Below are 23,448 nucleotides of genomic sequence, written 5' to 3' on the forward strand. Positions count from 1 at the left end.
TGTTTTGTTTTTGTAAAAGATGTGCATTGATTAAAGAGATGCAAGTACATTTTGTGAAGATATAGTACTACCTTTGCCTTTGGAAGTAGGTGTATGACTATGCAGGCTCCAGAAATCTGGCCCCAGGGCTGCATCAATGTCCCTGTGCAGAAGCCCCACCCAACCCAAAGCCTTCTAGTGAGCTTTACTTTTCTGCTTCTGGCTCTCTCTGGCTACTCTCCAGCCCAGTACTCCGGCCATGAAGATTAAGTAGTATGACCTCCCTTTTCGAAACCCACATGGGACCAAAAATCTACTGTTTAGCCAACATGACCAGCACCACTGGAGTTGGAATATCAGCTTCTTGTGATGAGTTCTTATTAGCAGTTAAGTCATCTGAAACTAATGTCTCAATACCCCGATCTCCTTTGTCTATAAATTTGACCGCCTTGACCTTCAATACCTACTTTGTAATGTTTTAAACCTCATTTGATTACCTGGATTTGTGACCTCGAAATCTGCTTTGACTTGCCATACCTACCTGGTCCCTAAAGCCTTGAGTATGAAGCCTTAATCCTCATTCGCCCAACTAATACCTCCCTTCTTCTTCTCCATGCTTGGATTTGACACTAAGACAGACTTCATTTAGGTGATTCCTCTTGTACTCAAGGCTATATGTAATCTTGGAGATGGTGAGTACAGGTATATAGAATAAAAGAAATTAAAGTCCAGCTTATCTGATAAACTTTTTTGTCCCTTACAGTTTAAAACATTCCCTGATCTCTGAACCACATTAAATCTCCTAATGTATTAGAATTAGGCAACGCTATCTTTTACTGGAAAGAGCCCAGAATGACATGAACAAAGTAATCTTTTCCATGAAAGAAGACATATGAATGCCACTTGCTTATAGAGTCCCATGGGATTCTCGTCTGTCATCCTCCATCTTTAATTAGAGTTGTAATCTGCTCTCAAGGGGCATCTGGAGGCTTCATTAAATCTACCAGCTTCCCTATGATCTATAAAACTGGTGCTGTTTAAAATCTTGGTCAAATAAAAAAATATCAGGAAGTTGGGGGAAATGTATCTGTTATCTAGGAGCTTCAAGTAAAATGAGTCCCCTTTCATACTACAGGACTATGACTTCTCTTCAGTCAGCACCAAAACAGCACCCTTTCCAGTTGGTACATTTGCTTCATGTCCACCTCACATTCCTGAAGACTTAAGTCTCCAGTTACATCATTAGCAGCTGTAGTTGAGGGCTTTTTTATGACCATGAACATGGCTCACTGATGCTTCTTGCACGATTCTACTGAGCCTGCATTCCTTCATCTGTTGAGAAGGAGGCTGTCTTCTGAGCAGAGTTCACTAAGCCTTTCCAGTAAGCTACTCTGAAGCAAAACCTATAGCTATTAGGGGTGCTCCAGAACCTGTCTACTTCCATTCCAGCCCACTGGCTAGGTCTTCCAGCCTCATAATAGAACTGCAAAACATCTTACAGTGATTGTCACCCATCTTACTTCGCAGATCCCCAACAGGTAGCTTCATGACCCTTTGAGATGGATCAATCTTTCCATGCTTGGCACTAGAATCATAGCCCTAGACCAGGGATTCTCAATAGTGGCACTGGATATTTTAATTGAAAATTTTCATAGATATAATTACCATTGGTATTTTGAACCAGATATTTCTTTGCTGGTGAGGAAGGTTGTCGTGTGCGTTGGTGTTCAGCAGTATCCCTGGCCTCTACCCACTAGATGCCAGTGGCACCTGTTCCTCAGTTGTAACAAGTAAAAACGTCTCCAGACATTGACAAATATCCCTGGGGCAAGGAGGCAAAATCATCCCCTAGTTGAGAACCACTGCCCTGTACCTCATGCAGAACAAGTAAGTAGACCTGGAGCTATCTGGCTTTTCCAGTGGGGGAATGTTCCAGAGTATTTATGGAATCTTCTCTGGCCTACAAAACATAGGAAAGACAAAATGTGACCACAAAGAAAGTCACATGAGCCATAGGAACCACAGGACTTCGCATCATTCTTTTTTTTTTTAATTTTTTTTTTTATTTATTTATGATAGTCACAGAGAGTGAGAGAGAGAGAGAGAGAGAGGCAGAGACACAGGCAGAGGGAGAAGCAGGCTCCATGCACCGGGAGCCCGACGTGGGATTCGATCCTGGGTCTCCAGGATCACGCCCTGGGCCAAAGGCAGGCGCTAAATCGCTGCGCCACCCAGGGATCCCGCATCATTCTTTTATAGTTGTTCACTCTACTATCTTATATATCAGAGGATTATTCAAATCTGTTAGCAGTTGTGATGTAGAGGGAAGCCAGATTTCCTTGTCCAGCCATCTCATGTCCTATTGATCTGCTTTGTCTGTGTCATCATGAGGGGTCTTATTAGAATGAAGCCCATAATATGTTTGCATGTCATGCTGACTTAGGTGGCTCCACTAAGCCAAGGTTTTTCTTTTACTTTTTTTAAGATTTTTTTTTTTAAGAGAGAGAGAGCACGTGCAGGGGGAGGGGCAGAGGGAGAAAGAGAATCTTCAAGCAGACTCCTTGTTGAGAGGAAAGCCTGATGCGGGGCTCAATCTCAGGACTCTGAGATCATGACGTGAGCTGAAATCAAGAGTTGGCTGTTTCACCAACTGGGCCACCCACGTGCCCTGCCAAGATTTTTCTGAAATGCACTTTCCTGTGTCTCGTTTGGTCATTGCCACAGATTCTAGTAAAGTGGTAATGTTTTAGAAACTGTGTCATCATTTCTCAGTGTTTTCATCACACTTCATCTCAAAGAATGCCTTTATTCTAACAAGCTCATTTGAATGGGCAGTGACTAAAAGAAATAATTGGGCCTGTGGAGATCTGTCCAGGCACACCACTTCCTTCATGCCTAAGAAGCAGAGTCTCCTAGTATTCACTACAGAGTCTGCTTTCATCCTGTACAAAGAGGTAAAGTAAGTTAGTGGGAATAAAATGTAAAATTCATTCATTCATTCAAAGAAAAGTTTTCAAAGAAAAGTAGGACATTGTGCTAGTTACCACGAGATATTTAGAGACACATAAGACCCAACTTTAGAGTTCAAGAGCTCCCTTTCCAGTAGTAGAGTCAAAATGTGGGCAAGAACATTTGCAATACAATGCCTAAGTGCCATAGGCATTCAGAACAAGGTCACAGGAAAAGGTGGATTCTGCACACTACACTCCATTGCCTGGCCACAGATTCTAGAAGGCATGTGTAAATGACCCTCGAGAATACTTCATTTTCCTCTTCGATATGACAGCAGATAAGGGAAATATAGAAGACAAAGAACAGTTGGGATTTATTGAGGCATTTGGCAACATGGCAAATGACAATTTATCCATTTACCTTATGGGAAAAAGATGAAGTAGGAGTTTGGTAGAGCTGGTTGACCATCGTTGGTGTCACTGTAGAGGGAAATTCTGAATGCTGGGACATTAAAGTTTTTTATCTTAATCCATGCACAGTTTTTATAAAGTCATATGTTGCAGAATATAGAGTTCAGCAGATTTTGATAAACCAAGGCAATGAATCAAATCTAACAAGACAAAATATAATGCAAGAAAATGGGATGTCTTGTCTCGGATCCAAAAATTCATCTGTGCAAACATGGGGGTTAGGTGCAGGCTAGACAACAGATGTTTAGAGAGCAATTTTCCCCAAGATTGTGTGTGGATTAAGAATCATCTAGCATTCTTGTTTAAAATGTGAGTCCCCCCAAAAAAATAATTAAAATAAAATAAAATACAGATTCTCAGGTGTCCCCTCCACCCCCGATTGTCAGACTCCACAAATTTGAGGTGGTGCCCAAGATTCTCCATTTATCAAGGCTTCCTGGGTCTTTGTGAAATAGAAGCTTGTTAGGGACACTCTGTAAACCGCTATCTTAGAGGTTTAAATTGATAGCAAGAGGATTCAACAATTGTATTGAGCAAAGTGTAGGTAAGGAGAAGAAAGGAGGTGATAAACCCTGCTCTACTGTGCTAGGTAGAGGAGCAGATGTAGACAGTTTGTATTTAAATTTGGGACACCACCCTTTAAGAGAGTCAGACTGAGAATGAGGAGGCAAAGGACTCAGAATCAGGTCTTGTAAAGAGCAGCTGAAGGAACTAGTAGTGCCTAGCTTAGAAAGATCAGAAGAGGGCAGCCGGGTGGCTCAGCGGTTTAGCGCCGCCTTCAGCCCAGGGCGTGATCCTGGAGACTCGGGATCAAGTCCCACATCAGGCTCCCTGCATGGAACCTGCCTCTGCCTGTGTCTCTCGTGAATAAATAAAGTCTTAAAAAAAAAAAAAAGATCAGAAGAAGACAGCACAGAGGAAAGATTGTGCCAGGGAATTAGACTTGCTCTGGGTGGCCTCACAAGGTGACACAGGGACCAGTGGGCAAGAGCTACAGGAAAATCACTTTGTGCTCAAAATAATGGCCATCCTTCTCCAATAGTCAGAGCAGTCCACAGGGTTGGGGGTATCCAGTCATGGGCCGGAGAACATGTTTAAATGAGTCTTTTAAGAAGTTGGCTGTAAATAGAAGGGGTTGAATGGGTGATGGAATCCGGGGAAGTTTTGTTTTATTTTGTTTTTTAGTAAGAGAGAATAGAGCATGTGTAGGTTTCCAAATATAAATGGGTTGATTAAAGAAAGATAGGAGAGTCATAAGGCAGGCATGCCATGAAGACAGGAGTAAGGAGAGAGAAATAGAAAGTGGGGGAGTGGAGAGACCTGGAAAGGTCGGGCTTTAGAGCCCAGGAAAGATTTGCAGAAGTAAAGCAGAATAAGAGAATGGAGGTAATGGGTAATGATACAAAGGCATTTAATAGTGGAGAAGAGGTTGCAGAGCAAGGCACTTCAAGGTAATGCAATGAGCAAGTTGATGAAATTGATTCCAATCATGGTTCCAAGACATAAGGGTTTTAAATCTTTTGCTGTATGTTAAGAAAGAGTGCAGTTGGTGGGAGATCGAAAAGGGATGGAGTAGCAGGTTTGGGGAATTTGTTCAGGAGCTAAAAACCATCCATGATTGGCTACTGCATTGTAGAACACTGTAGAGGATACAGTCAATTCAAGCTACTTACATCCCCAGCAGTGTTGAGCAATTTGGAGGCCAAAGTGAGAGGCAGGTAGCAGGGCTAACCTGAGCATCAGCATGGTGCACCCAAGAAAGGATACAGGAACTTAACTTTCAGGCTCACAAAGATTGGTAAAAATCAGGCTTTGTCCTGTCAAGGGCGACTTCAGGGGCTTTAAGCAAGCATCTGTCTCCATTAATCTTAGAAAGCCCAAAACTTAGAGATACCTAGAAATACCAAGAGACCCCAATTTCATTTCAATGAGTGGCCTTTGTGCTCCCATCTTGGTCTCTACAGAGTTGGGCCTGGGCTGACTTTAATGTTGTATACATGCAGTGTGGATTCTAGAAACATTGACTTTTTAATAAACTCTGAGATTTTAGGAAGTGTGCAGAACCTAAGGTAACTGTAATTTATGTTATGTTGTACATTTAACGGCTTTGACTTGTGTGAGACTGCCTTTGGTCTTGAGCCCATTCAATTCAGAAATCCATTTGGATTCTATCTAAATCCATAGTAGAGATCTGGAAACGGGCCTGTCAAAGTAGAGTTCTTAAGCTTTGACCATTTGTTACCTCATTGTTTTCGAATGATCAGCTTCAAATATGCCTTAAATACTGGTAGAAACACCTCTTTTTTTAAGTAGACTTTTTTGTAGGGCAAAGTTTTTTATAAGGGAATCTGTTATTGTTGGCTAAAATCATGGGAGAGTAACTTCATTTTTAAGAACTTGGAAAGACTGAAAAGAAGCAAGATTAATGCCTCTATTTTTAAAAAGCAAAGAGGAAGTTCGTAATGTCCTAATCTGGAACTTTACCTGGAAAAAATGATTGCCAAATCACTTCTAGAATAATCTGCAGTGAATACAGTGTTGGGAACTTATATCACTTGACAGAACAAGTCCTGTCAAACTGATTCATTTCCTTCCATGAAAAAGTAACAAGATTTTAGTAGATTGAGGGGAAATGATAAATGTAATCTATATTTTATTTAGCAAGATGCTTGAACCTGCTCCATCCAACATTTTGGTCGATAAATTCAAAAAATTGGGGCATTGGCATTAATGTCTAAGGGGCAATTGAGCTCCTATCCTGGGGTCTGGATTTGATAGCACATCCTTTTTGTAACAGGGGAAAAGTTACCTGATCTGCTTTAAGAGGAAGAAATAGAAATGATAGTAACTTACCCCAAAAGGATCCTTTATGCTCTGAAAAAATTTATCTGCTGTTTGTCATTCACGGTTTTGATTATTTAGATATGCTCAGAAGATTGGTTATGAATATATATTTTTTTATAGAATAAAATAGATGCTCGCTGCTCACAGTCATTCATATAACCCATTTGTACATCCTCCTGAAAATTCCCCAAGAACTTCCTGACAGAATCGGTTCTCAGGCCTCTCTATCACCAAAGAAGGGGGAAAAAAATAAGAGGAAACAATAACTCTGAAAGCAAGTGAGATGTGTGGAAATAAATCTGTCATAGTCTGTAATTCCAAAAGGGAAAGATACTTCTGGAAATTCTCTTCTGGCCTAGGAAAGAATCTGTTTCTAGAAATGGTGACGATATTATGTTGATGATTATTCCTTGGATTTACATATCTCCTGTGCTGTACAGAGCCCACGCACCTTGATAACTTGTGTCACTTTTAACTATTAATCTTTCCAAAGCCCTCCCTGAGGAAGTCTGGTGGTTGCTTTCATTCTTCATTTCAGTAACCATGTGCCCAGAATTAGGTATATCAGGTACCTGTGTGTGCAGAAAACTTGTCCTTGATAATATAGCTTTATCTCTGCCCCATTTCCCACTATTTCTTTCCCCCACTATCTGAAAGTAGAGCGCTCCTGTGAAAACTTTCATAAGCCAAAATGGTGTAAAGCAAAGCAGCAATTACCATTAATTTATGCAGGAAAATCTTTGAGTGTTTCCAGACCCCCAAAATAACCTCTCTTAGGCTTTTCTGTTACCTTAGGACACATCATTGCTAACGGATGCACAAAATAAATCGAGATAAAGCACAGATGCTCATAGACACAGTTCAAAGCTCTGGCAGCTGGTGCCGAGATGCTGGGAGTGGATATAGAAGGAGCTTGGTGGGGCCACTCTGACTGCTTGGGGTGTGTGTTGCCTCTCTTAACGGCTCGCTGCAAAATAAATGCTTAACGCTGTTTTTGTGTTTTGCATATATATATATATGTATATATATATGTGAAAACTGTCTTCGGATTTCTTTTGATTAGCAAAAATAGGTAATAGGTCTCTTGTCAAAGTGAAGTCGAGCAATGTGAACTTTTGAGAGGCAAGGACTGTCTGTGCTGCCCAAGTGAGCCCAGAGCCCAGTAATAGCTGGAAAGAATGTCTTGGGTTTGTGTGAGGCTATCTAGCTTATGAGGCACTTCCACAGGTGAGTGGTGTCAGGATAGTAACCATTTGTACCGTGTACTGGAACACCTGCCAGGTGGTAGGAATTATGACAGACACTCTATATTAAGCATCTTACTTGATCTTCCAACAACCCTGTAGGGTATGTATTGCTGCCTTCGTTTTACAAGGAGAAAACACGGTCCAGCATGAAGTCACTTCCTGGAGGCCCTCTGGCTCTCTTTGGTGGAGCTGGACCAGAACCCAAGTCTTTGGTGATCCTTACACTCTCTAGGTCTTAACAAAAGACTGATTTTTTCCAGGTAGTTGTGGAATTTTTTCTTCTATTTATTTACTTTCCTATATGTTTTATGTATGTATGTATGTATTTATTTATTTATTTATTTGACTTTCCTATATGTTTTAAAAACTGTTGATTTGCGTATTGTGCATCACTGCGATGTATGGCTACTTCTGGTTTGCAGGCCTTTGTGCTTGACCATGATAGGTGTCTTTCTTGGGCTACCAGCATCGCCTCTCTGACATCCTTCCCCAAGTAGTTAGGAGAATGGATCTATGCTCTAGGTGTTAGCAAAAAAACTTTATGTCCCGTGGTCATCTGCTTTGAGACAGGGGAGTATTCGGCATCTCAGTCACAGTGATGATGAAAAGTGATTGCCAATTTACGTTATGTTATTGTTTGCCATTTTATCCCAGCCCACAGGCTAAGCAGTTGAGATTGTTTCTCTTAATAAGTAATGATGAAGTAAATACTTTTTTTTTTTAAAAAGAACCATTTCTCAGGAAGCACTCAGTGAAAGTCCTAAACTTTATTCATTCATTCTGTGTTTGTTGAGCATCTCTCTATGCCCAGAACTGTTTTCATCCTTGACTCATTATTAGCAATTTAGTGTCATCATCGTTGTCATCCTCCTCCTCATCATCAACATTATCATTATCCTCCTCTTCACCACGGGCACATCACTGAGTACCAATTAGCACCGTGGGCATTTATGGAGATGCGTACAGTGTATACTCCATATGGTGCCTATCCTTGGGGAAGCAGGTGGGGTAACACATAACATGAATACAAATGTATTCATAAGTGCATGTGCGTTTCCACAGCATCACAGGTATTTGAGCAGTGAAACAAATGGATCTTATTGATGTTATTTTGGTGCGTGTCAACTAATCCAGGAAACCTCCCCCAGACCGCTGAATATGAGAAGCCAGGTGAGGTCCACTCCAGCCTCAGGTCTCCATTCGGGGAGGTGAACCTGAGCTAGACTCAAAGATGGGAAAAGAACTTCCTGCACATCCTTTCCCAGATCCCTCCAAAGTTGAAAGCCAGCATATTCAAAGACCTAAAATCCTCCTGTATCTTTTGCATAATTCACCTCTCTCCACCACTCTGGGCTTTAGTTTGACAAACAATGATAATAACTGGATAGTGTAGAATTCATGACAGAGGCATCTCAAACCCACAGGGATTTGGGAACCTGTGCTCCACCCTATTCTTTTGTGCTGTTACGTTAGCCAGGGTCCCATAAATATTCATGGAGATGATAAGAATGACATTGAGACTCTGCATACCACTTTATTTGGGTTCTAAAACCACAAAAATCATTTAATTGACCAACAGAGCTATCTACCTAATTGACAACTCAAAACAGCGAGTCCTTGGCCTATAACATTTGGAAGTTTAAAATTAGAACTTGCACAAAATATTTAAAGCCAGTAGAAAGTTCTGGATTTCCAGCCTGTCTAAAGAGGATTTAGATCTTAATATGCCTGAAGAGGCATATCTAGGACTGAACCTCCTCCAAAGACACCCCCATCTCCCCTGGCTTTGTACATCGACCTATGAAAAGGTCTTTCCAGAAGGTGACCTCATAATATCTGAATTCTCACCTTACTGGCTGCCAGGGCCATTTAAATGTGTGCTGAAAACATTTTTCAAGAAGTAGGAATGCATCTGAATGTTGAAGAACAGTACTATTTTAATGTTGAAATCCATCCCTAGATTTTACTAGGGTCTTTCAACAGGATGGTATTATTCCTGATTTTCAACATAAACCAATAGTAAACATTCCCACTAAAACACTCATGTCCTCCTAGTAGGGTTCCACCTTTATGAGAGTTGAGGATTATGAGTTCACACCTAAATAATAATTACTTAATGGTCTCACTCCTTTGTAAGAACTTTGAAATTCCAGTTAACAAACAGTGTTATATTATTTTCGGGTGCACAATACAGTGATTCAACACTTCCACACATCACCCGGTGCTCATCAGGACAGGTGCCCTCCTTAAAACCCATCACCTGTTTCACCCACTCCCACCCCCTGCCTGGTAATCATCAGTTTGTTCTCTATCATTAAGAGGGTTTCTTGATTCTCCCCCCTCCCTCATTCTCTCATTTTTTCCCCCTTTGCCTGTTCGTTTCTTCAATTCCACAGGAGTGAAATCATACGGTATTTGTCTTTCGCTGGCTGACTTATTTTGCTTTTAGCATTATACTCTCTAGCTCTATATTGTTGCAAATGGCAAGATTTCATTCTTTTTTATGGCTGAGTAATATTCCATTGTATATATTAATGATCTCATTCTTGCATGACTTCACATGCCTCCTTCGACCTCCCGCCTCACCCCAAACTACAAGGTGTATGAGCTCAGGAGCCTGGGGTTGGGAGGTGGGAGAGAAAGGGTGGTGAGAGTCTATTTTCTGCCCCTTTGCCAGGGGCTAGCCCACTCCTTTGAAGGCCCCCGTTGTTTTACCCTCTGGCCTCACCACCTTACAGTCCACTTCTGAGGCAGTTTCCAGGGACATCGTATCTCCACCTTTCCATAAAGATAAATAAACAGTTTGAGACTCCCCTGTCTTTATTAAACATTTCCTCTAAACTGCATGCTTTGGCTCTGCGCCCACGGGCATCAAGCAAGCCTTCCGGGAGCAGTCCAACCCCACAGCCCTGCCACTTGGTTCCGCGCACAAATAGCCCTTTGAGCAGGCAGGAGGCACCTGCGCTGACCACTGGTCCTCCTCTCTGCCTCCAGGGTCCTCCCAGCTCCCTGGGCTGGAAGGGTCCTGAGAAGCCCCCTCAGCCCCTGACAGAAGGAGGCGCAGCAGCAGCAAAGACCAGGAGCCAGATGCCCGTGCTCCCTCCACACGAGGCCAAGAGCCGCTGGGACCTGTGGTCTGGCTGTGGGGAAGGGCAGGCACCCCATCCTGCAGCAGAGAGGAAGCGTGGGAGGGAAGCTAGAAGAAAGGCTGCAAACAAATAAATAAAGGAGGCATGTTTGACCAAACCCCCAACACCTAAATCTCCAAGCCCACTGGAGCAGGAAATTGAGTGGCTGGACGAGGCAGCCTTGCTCTGGCCTCCCCGCCACCCCCCGCCCCTCCCAACCATCCTGGGCCTCAGGAAGGGTCTCCAGGCCTTCCAGACCTCTTTTTTTTTTTTTTTTTTTTTTTAATAAATCTCCAATCTATAGGGAAAGAGGAAGTGTATTTTTAAAACCAGTGGAGACTCCATGGCCACAGATCTGAAAGAGATTGAAAGGGGGCAGAGAGGCTGGTTGAGAGGAGGGAAGAGGATTCCCAGAAGTGTGTGCGTGCGCGCGCGTGCGCCCCACCGTGTGGGAGACAGCCTGCGAGGAGAGAAAACAAAGGAAAGTGTGACCGGGAGAGTCAGAGAAATAAGTGGGAGAAGGCGCGGGCGCCGGGGGAGGGGCGGCGGAGGCCCGAGGCCGGGCGCGGGCGGGCGGGCGCACGTGTGCCAGGGGCACGGTGAGCTCAGCATTTCCTCCTGGGCCGGTCACGTGGGCCTCGCCAGGTAAACAGGCTGCACCCGGGCTCGGAGGAGGTAGCGCCCGCGGGGGCAGGGCCTCCCCCCGTCCCCGCCCCCCGAGCTGGTTGCAGGCGGCGGCCAGGTGGACTCGGGCTGCAGCGGCCTGGTGACCGCGCAGGCCCGCGACCCGCGGAGGCCCAGCTAGTTGCTTTTATAATTAGCTCCGAGGAGTTTAGAGACGTTTTGATTTTAAATAAGAATGGAGCTTGGGGACGAATGCCTGTCAAAGCTCGGATGCTGCCAGAGAGTCTGGGGCCCGGCATTGCTTATCCTCATTTGTCTCCTTACAAGGTTGGGGGGAGGAGGGGGGGGCCCAGATGGGTGTAGATGAAGGATGAGTGGGGAGGCCGCAGCTGAGAAGAAAAGGATCAGGGGCGGTGATTATCCATATTAGGAACAAGGGAATGCTAACAGGCTGTAGGTGAATATATTAAAGGACACAGCTCAGAATGTGACCGGGGTGCCCCAGGGAGGCAATGAGACCCGGGAAAGAGATCAGGGGATAAGAAGACGTTAAGAGCAGAGTTTCAAGCATGAAACTTTTGCTTTTTTTTTTCAGGGTGATACAGAAAAGGGTCCCTAACCAAACTGCGGCGGGAGTTCTGGGCATTTTGGAATGGCAGAAATGTGTCTGGAAACTTTATCTGAAAAGCTGAGCGGATGGAACAGGTGATTTTTCCACCTGGAAAGCTCTAGACTCCAAAATGGGGGTGGGGGGGGAATGGAGCGTATGCCTCTTTCTTCGAATTCCTGGAAATAGAGCCTTTGCATCTATGATAAAATAGCTTATTTAGGTCATTCTTTGAATAATTTTGAATCAAAATGAATTACCTGGGACTCCTGGGTGGCTCAGCAGTTGAGCGGCTGACTTTGGCTCAAGGCCTGATCCCAAAGTCCCGGGATCCAGTCCCACATGGGGCTCCCTGCATGGAGCCTGCTTCTCCTTCTGCCTGTGTCTCTGCCTTTCTCGCTCTCTGTGTGTCTCTCATGAATAAATAAAATCCTTAAAACAAAACAAAACAAAATGAATTACCTTATCTTGGTCATAATTTTCTACGTCCTTGTGAAAACTTAGCCAAACCTATGGGAGGGAGACTGACCCACCGTCCCAGTTTCCAGAGTTGAGGGGGTTCCCGGAATGCAGTTTTCCATCTAGTGCAGTGTTGGACAAAGTGGGACCAGTTGGTCAGCTGTAGTGGGAGGCCTAGTCTAGTCTAGAGAAATAAGAAGGTAACTCATGCCCACCCTGTTCCATCAACAAAACAACATCAACAAAAGCCCTTTCCTCCATTTCTTCCACTCTCTCCCCTCCTTTCTTGCTCTCAGCTGTCCCTGACCCATTTGAGTATATGGGACTCTGTATATGGACTTGGGAGCTGGCATACGCAGCTACCTTGAACAGTTGGCTTTTGTTGCTCCTGGGGGGAAAAAGGAGGGGAAAAAGAAATGTGCATCCTCTACCCCCCCCCTGCCCGGGCCCTGCCCACCCCACCCCAACCTTCTTCATTCAGTGGGGGGGAGGAGGAGCCCATCAGTGCCACGAGTGTACTTTCAGCCCTTGGGTTGAGAGATAGATATTTGATACCCCTCTCTGCTAACTAAATACGTCACTCTGACAAGACTCCCAGCCCAGAGTTATTTTTGTGGCATTATGTAATTGGATTGCCTGGTCAGGAGTACTTCCTTAACAAGGCTTTCAGCAACCCCTCCATGTGGGCCTGGCCAGTCCTGCCCAGTTCCACACTCTCGCTTCAGCCCAACACAACCCAGCTCATGTCACTGACCCAATTACGACATCCCCTCGCTGCAGAAGCCACACCCCCCTGCCCCTCAAGGAGTGCTTCAGTACCTAGTGGCACAGGGAGGCCAGGGTTGGCCAGAGTTGGCAGGAGACTCTCCTGTAGCCTTCCTCCAATAGCCACAAAGCAGGCATGTCTGTTCTGAGGGGGCTGCAGGCCTACAGCTGCAGGACAACGCTTCCTGGCCCCCCTCCCCCCAGCAGTGTAAAACCGAGAGCTCCTGGGGCCAGCCCCAAGAGTGACCAGGAGACCCTCCGCACGCCTGCCATTTGGATGTCACTGCCCTCTCTTCTTCCCACTTTCTGAATTTCCTCACATTTGTTCATGAGTAATTGGTCATCTGATCATCCCTTCCTGTCAGCCTGCTGACTCACAGAAGTTAGGAACTCAACTCGTCTGAGCTTCAGACACAGAAAGAAAATTTACAAAGGAAAGCGAGAAAGGCCTGGTATGATCTTGCCCTGGTCTGGCTGGGGCAGGCCCACACCTCCAGGAGTCCAGGGGTGATTGTTTCAGGGTGATATGATGTTGCTGTCATCCTGGGCTGGGGGCCTGTTCATCTTAGGTTTCCTTGTCCTTTCTGTCTGTGGCCTTTTGAGGACAACCTCCATGACTTTCTATGATGGGTCTCCCAGCCCTCAATCCGTATCAAAACCAGAGAGCCCTTCTCAGAATCTATTTCTTTCCTTCCTCTCAGGGCATGTGCACTGTGTATCTATCTCTCTTTTATTTTCCCTGGAGTCCCTGGTTCTCCTGACCTTGACTAGAGGCAGACGGTGTAATAAAAATAGCTCGAAAGCCAGATGGAACTGGGTTCAAATTCAAGTTGAGCCACTTAATAGCTGTGTGATCTTCATCTCTCAGAGTCTGATAGTCGTCATCTATAAAATGAGACTGATAATACCAGTTTCCCAAGGCTACTGAGAAAACTGAATGCAATTCATGTAGAGTGCCAGCCACCCTTGAGCACCAAGTAGGTGCTCAACAAATGTAGGGTTTTCAGGGAGGTAGGGAAGAAAGAAGAGGGCTGGTTTGCCAGACTCCCAAGAGCAAACCTCGTCTGCTTTACTACACCCCTGATCTCCAGCCAGAACACTCTTTTTAGGGGTGCAGGATTGAATCTCACCATCATTTGGGGGAATGAGGTCAGGAGGGAAAGAGCACCAAGAACACAGACCCCCATGGCTGTTCCTTTTGGAGAACCTTCCCAGTCTGACACTCTGGTCTCTACATACCCCCTTACTGGCAGCGTGTCCCTGTAGACCCTTCCAGGGCTGGGCACTCAGTTGAAGGTATTTGCTTCTAGTTTGCCTGCACCCAGAACAAAGAGAAAAGGGACAAGAGTAGCTTCTCCCCAAGTGTCCACTTGTGTGATCCTTGCATCCTTGTTGCAGTGCAGAGTTCATTCCAACTCCACAGCAGGAACTAGTTGGAACCCATAGGTCAGGGATCCCGAGAGCAAAGTGAGGTACAAATAGCCACAGGCAACATAATGGGGGGGCAAGGAAGGAGAGGTTCCCTGGAGGTGGGGAGAGATGGGAAGAGCCAGCACCTGGGGGCATCTCTCCCTGAAGTGCACAAACAGCAAGAGGCTCTGATGTTAGCTGTACCTGGGGGGAGAGGGGAGGAACAGGGGGAGATGGAGGAGAGCCTGTGGCAGAGTGCCGCTGTTCCAGTTGGCAGGAAGCCCTTCCCTGAAGACTGTGAGTTTAACCTTTAGCATTCAAGTGTCGGGGCTGAAGTGTCGTTCTGAGCACTTCTTCCTGCTGGAGCGCTCCCAGACTGCAGAGAGGGTCGGCACCAATCTGCCTTTCCTTTTCTCTTCCCAGACAAAATGAGAGGGAGGGCGATACCCAGAACCAACCACACAGACACAGGCACCCCTCATGTCAGGCCCTTGCTAACCCTAAACATCTAGTCCCACCTCCTCAACCAGCCTAGTTTCTGATCAACCTTAGTGATGAGCAGGACCCCAGGGGGCTCTCCACTCCCAGATCTCCCTGGTCCATAGGGTGCACAACCATTCCGGACTGGCCTGAGTTGGAAGCCTTTTCTTGCAGGTGGACTCAGGGCTCCCAGCAGCCCCCCGTGGTGGCTGCTGTTTGCCCCCCTTGGTGTCCCACAGGACAGGGTTGGAGCATCTGTGTCCTGAAAGAAGCTGGGAAGCCCAGGGAGGGCAGTGGAGAGGGAATCAAGCCCTGGGAGCCCAGGGTGGGGAGTGGAATCAGAGCTGGATGCAGGCACGGGGCTTGGGCAGCTCAGCTCAGGCCTGAAGTGCATGGATGACTTGCCCTCTCCTTCCCAGGTGGCTGCTGGGGCCAGGCCCTATGCCTGCTGGTTTTCCTGGGGGTGCCCTGCAGGGGCATAATGGGGTGCTCGGATTGTTCCGCAGCAGGCCATTTACTCACCCAGTTGAGGGGGTGAGGAGCCTTGCTAGGCACGCACCTGCGAGGGGCACCTGGGTCCCAGGGCAGTGGCTCTGCGCTGGCTTCGGCTCCCCAGCCAGCTTCTCCAGGGGCCTGAGCTCCCAGGCTTCCTCTCAGGATCCCGGAGCCGGCAGGAGAATAAAGATTTCCCGAAATGGGGCTGGGTGTGCCAGACATTAAGGACGCAAGCCCTGGCTCAGTGAACTGTGGTGAGTGTCTCAGGAAACTGTCAGGATCTTTGAGATTATGGTTCCTGGGGAGGTGGGAACAGTGCCTGGTCCAGGCGATGCTGAGCCCAGGGGGCAGGAGACGAGACGCACAGACGGTGCGCCCTAAGCCAGGACCAGAGGAAACTGGCCTTGAATGTTCCTGCTGCCCCGCTGAGCCCTGGAATTAAACCTGGAGGTGGCCATGCCCACAGGGGACCACTGCCCTGCATGCTGCCCTGGCACGAGTTGGGCCCGCAGGACATCTGTGGGGAGCCCAGCTACCAGAGCCCCGGCCCAAGAGCCCCGGGGTTGGCAAGCACCTGACCACGGGGCTGCGCCCTGCCCTGCCCTGCCCAGCCCTAACCAAGCACTGGCCCCAAATTTTGAGCCATCCGTGTACAGGAAGATCGGGTTTGCCTTTTTCTCTATTTCTAAGAATTGGAAACAAACGAATTGGAAAATTTTTGCTTTGGAAAAATATCTGTTCGATGTCGTTTGGTGCTTAAATTGTCCTTGGAATTTTTTTCAGCTTCATTTGAAAAAGAAAAGGAAAGTTGACGCGAGCGCCCCAAACCTTGTTTCTCTTTAAATCGTCCCCTTAGACGTACAGTCGGTTACTGCAGATGTTTTCTGGGGCGAGGAGAGCAAAATGGAATGGGAGGGAGGATGAAGACTGGGAATCTCTGATTTTAAATCCCATTACTGGCTTTGAGGAGAGGCGTGAGCGCACGCGCGCGCGCGCGCGCACACACACACACACACACGCGCGCACACACACACACACACACAAAAATCAGGAAAAGATAGTTCGTCCCCCACTGATTTTCTTCACTTCAAAGATTTCCCTCGCCCCTTAAATCAGAAATATTATGGTGCTAGGTATTTCTCAGGGAAAAAAATGCACGTTTCTTCAGAATATGTACACGGCATAGGTCCCTTTTTTACATTTCTCAGCAAAAAAAAAAAAAAAAAAAAGCGGGGGGTGGGGGTGAGTGGGAAGGCACTCAATTCCCTGGCTATTAAACAAGCCATGCCTGCAAGAAATGCAGGCATCGGGGGATTGCTCAGCCGCGCATCCCTCCATTAGCGCACGCCTGCGTGTCTGCGTGTCAACAATGCACGTGCTACCACGGGCACTGACTCCCCACGCCAGCCCTAACGGGCTCTGCGCAAAGGGGTGCCAGGTCTCAGGTGCCCGCTCTCAGCCCTGCTCCCTAGCCCGCCGCCCATGCCTCCCAAAGATCCCTTTTTTCCTGCCTCTGGCTGGCAAGTCAGAAACCTCCATCGTTCCCCCCGAAAGTTATGCCCTTGGAAATCCCCAAAGCGAACATAGCCCGACCGAGGGTCTCTTGCCCTCAAGTTGTTCACTCTGTTGTGCAGAGACGAGGTTAGTTCTCTTCTTCACCTGCCCCAGGCTTTAGATGGGGTGCAAACTTCTGGTACCAGGTCACCAACAGGGAAGCCAGCGCTTGCCAGCGGTGCAGGCTGTCTGGAACCCAAGAGAGCCACCAACTCTGAGACGACTCCTGCCCCAAGGTTGGATCTCAGATTTCCATTGCAAAGGATCCGAGGATACTGGAAATCGGACTCAAACCCTGGAACTGACTAATTGCCCTGCATTTTCACAGTGCGCCATGTATTGGGAATCAAGGGCAGGCTTTATCATTTGGAACTCTTTTCAGTGACCCAGGCGCTCTAAGTTTGGGGCTAATTCTTTAAAGGGTTTACTTCTGAGAAATAGGGAAGAAAGAATGAAAAAATGAAACATACCCACAATCCTTGTATTGGGGATGGCACTCAAGAGTAGGTTGTGGTCTCTTTTGAATCGGAGTTCAAAGAAAAAAAAAAAAGGCTTGTTCCCTCCCCCTTGCCCCAGGGATGAAACCTCTCTAGATTCGAGCGGCCAATTTGGTTTGATTTCCGTGGTTTGGAGGCTCTGGCGGGGTTAGGGGCGCCGGGGCTAGGAAGACAGACCTCAGCTGCCTACTGGACCAGCTGGTCCACTCTTGGCCCTGGAAGCAGAAGCGGAAATCGGGGTGATTCGCCCTCGCTCCGACAGCTGGAGGGAGCGCCTGGGGAGCGCGTCACCGAGCCTCCGCGGGCAGTGCCTTGTCTGTGGACACCCTCATGCGCTCATCTCCCTACCCACTCTTAGCATCCCCCACCTGTTTTGTGTCCCCCCAGGGATCCAGTTCTCCTCTCTCTCTCTCTCTCTCTCTCTCTCTGTCATTTCCAGCCAGTTCTTTTCCCACCAAAAACTCCTTTTCCTTGGAGTAACTTTCCAAAAGAGCTGTCGTTATCCTAAAGCCCAACCTGGTGGGGGGATTTGGGAAGCTCTTTCTCAATTAAAGCTCCTTTTGTGGGCACCGCGTATGCGGCCCACGGTGCCCAGGACGTCACCTGGGCACTGAGCCCCACAACCAGGTGCTTCCGTGGAGCGCCATAACAAAAGGGGACTTCAGATGCTTTGCTCTTTTCCAGTGAAAAGGCTCAGAAACAAATCTGAATTTGGGTTTTGGTTATCTTTCAGGCGTGAAAAATATTTTGACAAAAGTATTCTCCAGGCTGCCCAAGCTGGGGGGAAAGAAAGCTTTTGGCTGAGATTGTGGGCACAAAGCAAGAAGCTGCATGTAATGGACACCACTGTGTACATCTGCTCAGGAGGATGAGGAGGAGTGGGATCCGAGTCTGCGGGGTTGGCGCCAACATCCAAACTCCCCCACCCTGGCAAGGGCACCCCTGTCTTCCACAAACGGGGAGCATTTTTTTTTTAAACCCAGACCCATCTGCTCACCCTCTGGTGCATTAAGAGCAAACTTTCTGATTTGGTGTTTGGGGCTTGGATAACAGAGGCTCAGCACTGGGATAGAGCTGGGGCTGGAACAATTCTGGATGCTCAGAAGGACCTCACCCTGCACCCCTAGCAGAAAGGGGAACTGTTCCATTTGTCTGGGGGTCAGAAGGTGGGCTGGGAGGTCAGGGAGGAGGGAATGGATGGATGGAGCGCCAAGTGCCGCGCCTGGCTGCCTCTCTCTCCTGTTTCTCCCTCCCTACCCCATCTTCTGCCGTTTCCAGAGGCAGGAGAAAGGTGATCTCGGACTTGACCCCTAAATCACAGCTGCTGGTGCCGGCACCTCGCTCCGGGGAGAGCGCAGCCCCTTCCCAGAGCTCGGGCGGCTTTAACCCTTTCGCTTCCTGGCGCACGGGGCTGGCGGCAGCGGAGCCTGTGACCCCGGACCTGGAGCAGCCCGCCTCCTCGGCGCGGCACCTTGGATCCCACCGGGAGACTACAAAAGGGCGAGACTGCAGGGTGCTGCGCGCCTGGGGCAAGGGCCGGCCAGCCCCGAGCGCAGCCAGGGACCCCGAGGAAGAGCCCGAGTCAGCGGAACGAAGAGGGATGTTTGGATCGTGTTAACTACCCAGACAGATGCACTTCAGCATGTCTGCATTTATGGGATCCATATGTTGTCGTGGCAAATGAAAGGAAAGTAACATATACATACAATAGACTTAGAATAACAATACACATTCAAAAAGAGACCCGCACATTCTTCACCCTGCAACCCTGCTCTCAGATCTAGCTCTAGAGTTGTGCGCAGAGGCGTCCTTTCAACCTCCCCTGGCTCCTCACGGATTTTCTTTTTTTTTTCTTCCTCCTTCCTCCCCCCCCTTTTTTTTGTTTGTGTGTACCCCAACACCTCCCCCCCCCCAACCAGAGGAAAACCCAAGGCCCAGAAGCTAGGCTCTTTGGAAGTGAGATCTCCTAAGATCCCCTTCACCTCTCTTTCTCCTTAAGACTGGCCCACGGCATCTTCAGCCCTTGGACCAAATAATATCTGCTCACATTGCAACCCCAGATTCTGAAAATTGCAGGGAAGCAGATTCTTACTCAAATTCACCATCCACATCTTCATCATTAAACCAACACTTCTATTTTATATTTGCAAAAAAAGTAGCTTCAAACAGATCTGCAAACAAAAACCCCCAGCGAGAGCACACGCATAGCTCTGTACAGTACCTGCATTTATGTATACCTTGTATATTTGTGTGCACATATATTCAGCACACACAGAGACGCAAAGACATCTAAAGTCATTCAAATGTATATTTATGTACCCATTTATGCATATATCTTTGTGTTTGTATCCATTCATTTGAGCGAGAGGCAGAGAAATATACACATCAATGCAATACTTAGCCTACATTCTACTTTCTGTCCCTACTGTAAATGTCTTAAAAACAGATTGGTCTAAAATTTTCTGCCCTCTTGCCAGCTAAATGAAGGATTTAGATTCTGAATTTCTTGGTTCCTTTTTTCATTTTGTACATAAAATAATCCATATAGATGCTGGATTATCGCCTAAGCATTATTCAATCATACAAGCTTGGTACCTCTCCTCCTTATAACGAATTCACTGAGTAAAATTAGCATAAGTATTTACCAGATTAAGCTGACATTTTCCTATATTGCAACATGAAATACATTTATATCCAGAATTTCCCCCAAATAGCCTATGCCAGTGGAGATACTGACTTCCTCCGCGCTGTTTTGTATAACAAGCTACAAGTTCGCTCCTAGTACTATTTACATTTTTAAAAGAAAATAAATACAGAGAGCATTAAAGTGAGTTTCCAAGATCTACAAGGAGAAATTTAATTCTGCTGCATCTTAAAAAAATAAACCAACAGAATTATGAAGATTTGTGAAGATAGATAAATAAGAGGCAAATATACTCCTGAAGGTCTGAGCAATTTTCCTTACCTGATGTATTATGGAAAAATTCAGAATTTACCAGTCTTCTTTCAGTCAGCTACATTTTACACTGACCTGCACTTTGGACTGAAAGGGAAAAAAAAAAAAAGATTAACTGTTGCCAATGAAAAATTTAAAATAATAATCAGAAACCGGACAAACTGAAGGTAAAAATATACAATGGTTACAATAAAGATAAATATTTATTTAATCAAAGTAGAAGTTGTGTTTGGACTGTAGGAATGTTTCATCCTTCCCTTAAAAAAAAAAAAAAAAAAAATCAAGAAAGAAAAAAGCCAGAGTCTTTGCAGGCTCCTGGAGAGTTCCCATTGTCCAGGGCTATCGAGAGCCCAGAATGGCATTAACCTCACAAAAGACACATTGTGCAGGGGACAAAAAAAAGCCCCTTCTTCTACAATAACTTTTAGCTTTTTTATTTTTAGAAAATGACAAAGGTTTTGCAAGCACTGACTGGTGAAACCTGTAGCAAGCCAGGCTGGACTTGGCTTTATTGATCAACTGTCCCGCATGGAAAAGCAGCCAGGAAAAGTTTGAATGGCAATCCAGATTTGGCTCATAGAGAGGAAACCCCCGATTTTTCTAAATGTATTTTCTTTTTTTCTCTCTAAATAAAACAGCATTATTCCCAGAGTGAATTCACAAGGATTAGATGAGGTAACCCTGCAAAATCCTAAACCGTTTTCTCCTCCTAGTCCTGACTAAGAAGCTGCATGCTCTTAAGAGCATTGGAAAAATCTCTCAAAATGAAGAATTCCTTTCTAATCAAATAGATTTCCCGATTAATTCCCCAATTCTTTCTAAAATAAGTAATCCAGTGAGGCTGAGGGAAAAAAAATCTTTTTTTACCCCTAAGAAAAATAAGTTTTGGTGAGAGCTGTCTACCTGATGTTACAGGGTTCACTAAAAATACCTTCAGAAACATCAATGTTGTTTTTGCATTTGTTTGCAGATCACTTAAAGTGCAAATTGCATTTTATTTTATTCCAGACATTGTAATTTCAGTGGTACTAGTTCATATTTAGAACTTACATAAATACATACTTGTCATTAAAAAAAATCTATTGCATTAGCAGTGACGCTAAGGCTAGGATTTGAAAGAGGGGGTAGAGAAACAGAGAGAGAGAGAGAAGGAGAGAGAGAGAGAGACAGACTGAGACTCTTGTTCTTCCTGCGTTTGTTTGCTTGCTTTTTGGAGGTACCGTACACCCGCCTAAGTGATGGCTTTGATGTACTGGGAATCGGTACAGTAGCAGGGTCCCTGGCTGCTGTCTTTGATTCCAGGGATCTCCTTTGGGCTCTGGTGGGATGTACTGCTCCTAGTCTTTATCTGAAATCCATCCTCTCATTTCAAGCCCTTTGGCTTCGAGACTCTGCTCCAAACTCTTGGAGGAAGCTGTGAGACTTTTTTTTTTTTTTTTGGCATGAGGGAAGGGGTATATAATTTCCCCCCTTTCTCCACTCTAGACCTTTCCTCGCTATTTAAATATATTGGCTTTCTTTCTTACGAATTTAGTTTGAAATTATTTTTCACTGCCTTTATTACATCCCTGCTTTTGATGGCAAAATAGCTTCCTGTGTTTTGAAAACATCTGCTTTCCAGGTTTTACACGAGAAAATTGATTTTACTTTTCTCTTAGGTCCAAAAAGGTAGAAAGTTGGACTTGTTTCCAAGTGCAACTTTTCCTTTTCTTGTCTTTCCTTTAAGTTAACCCCCTTCTCAGTTCTGTTTCACTTTCCCCCTTTTATTCCTTCTAATCATCACTCCTGCTTCCCCTTCTCCTTCTAAAGAACCAGAGAAGATTGATTGCATCTTATTTCAGAAGACAAAATTAACATATCATATATATATATATTTTGGTCTAGTCTATGGTACGTGCTAAAGTTTTGTCCATATTATTTTTTTTGTCCTCTGATTTTTTTTTTTTAGGGGGGGATAATTTTCCTTTTTGGGGAAAAAAAATCTCAGATTTGCAATTTAAAGTGGCCTCTATTTTGTCTCGAGCTGCTTCTCTGCCTTTCACTTAAATCTTTGCTTTAAGCTGTCCCACTCCATTATTGCTTCCCCCCACCCTTGCTCCCTTCTTCTTTGAAGATGCTCTCTTATTTAATTTAAACATTGCTGCATTTGGCAAAAGAAAAAAAAAAAGAAAGCAAGAAAAAGGGGAAAAAATAAGAAAGAAAAGAGAAAGAAAAAAAAAAAGGAAAGAAAAAATCTCAAAAAAAAAAATCTTAGCCAGGTTCCTATTGTTGCTTCTCTGCATTTCACTTCTCGGTGTGTATGTGTGTGTGTGCGTGTGTGTCGTGTGTGTGTGTGTGTGTGCGTGTGTGTGTATGTGTTTTTAATACATGCATAAACTTTTGGTGCCTCTCTCCCTCTTCCTGGGCTCTTCTCCCATCCTCTCTTCCTGCTCTCCTTGCCCTGCTCATCACTTTCCCCCGGTTTTTTTTTTTTCCTCCCTTCCTCCCCTCTGCCTCCCTCCACCTCCCCCTTTTCTTTTTTGCTGAATCTTATTGATCCAGAAGGTGGCTAATTAGCCCTTCCCGTCGTGCCTGGGTAATGAAGCACATGCGCACTGAATTAATCACAGCCATTTTTTGCAGGAAACTAATTAGCAGAATAAAGATCCAAAGACTTTTTTTTCTTTTCACTCATCAGCTCCCACTTCCAGCGCGTCCCCTCCGACCGCTGCAGCCGCCGCCGCCGCCGCCTCCTCCTCCTCCTCCTCCCGGCCGCAGCCGCCGCCGCCGCCGCCTGCTTTGCATCCCAATTACAGCCTAGAGCCGCTGCCGCCGCCGCCGCCGCTTCTCCTCCGTGGCCCCTGCCCGCTCCGGGGGCTGTAAACTCCCCGCCAACCATGCTGCTCGGCGGCAGCGGCGGCGGCGGCTCCGGCTCCCCGGCTGCGGCCGCCTCCCGCCCCGGGCTCCGCCGAGCGCGCTCCAGCTCCGCCGCCGCCGCCGCC

At 46.3% G+C, this 23,448-nt stretch overlaps 1 protein-coding gene and 1 long non-coding RNA gene across 31 annotated transcripts in view; one reads left to right on the forward strand and one right to left on the reverse strand.

Moving 5' to 3' along the window:
- The window catches only part of ZFHX3 (zinc finger homeobox 3), a 524,735-nt gene that overhangs the window by 254,831 nt on the left and 246,456 nt on the right, over positions 1–23,448 (forward strand). The window lies entirely within an intron of this gene.
- Positions 9,002–23,405, reverse strand: LOC140628177 (uncharacterized). Its single transcript, XR_012026552.1, has 3 exons — positions 20,477–23,405; positions 12,112–12,283; positions 9,002–10,270 (listed from the first exon to the last, which is right to left on the reverse strand). It is a non-coding gene; the product is annotated as an uncharacterized lncRNA (long non-coding RNA).

This window comes from Canis lupus, chromosome 3 (assembly GCF_048164855.1).
Source record: "Canis lupus baileyi chromosome 3, mCanLup2.hap1, whole genome shotgun sequence".
In the NCBI taxonomy this organism is placed as follows: domain Eukaryota; kingdom Metazoa; phylum Chordata; class Mammalia; order Carnivora; family Canidae; genus Canis; species Canis lupus.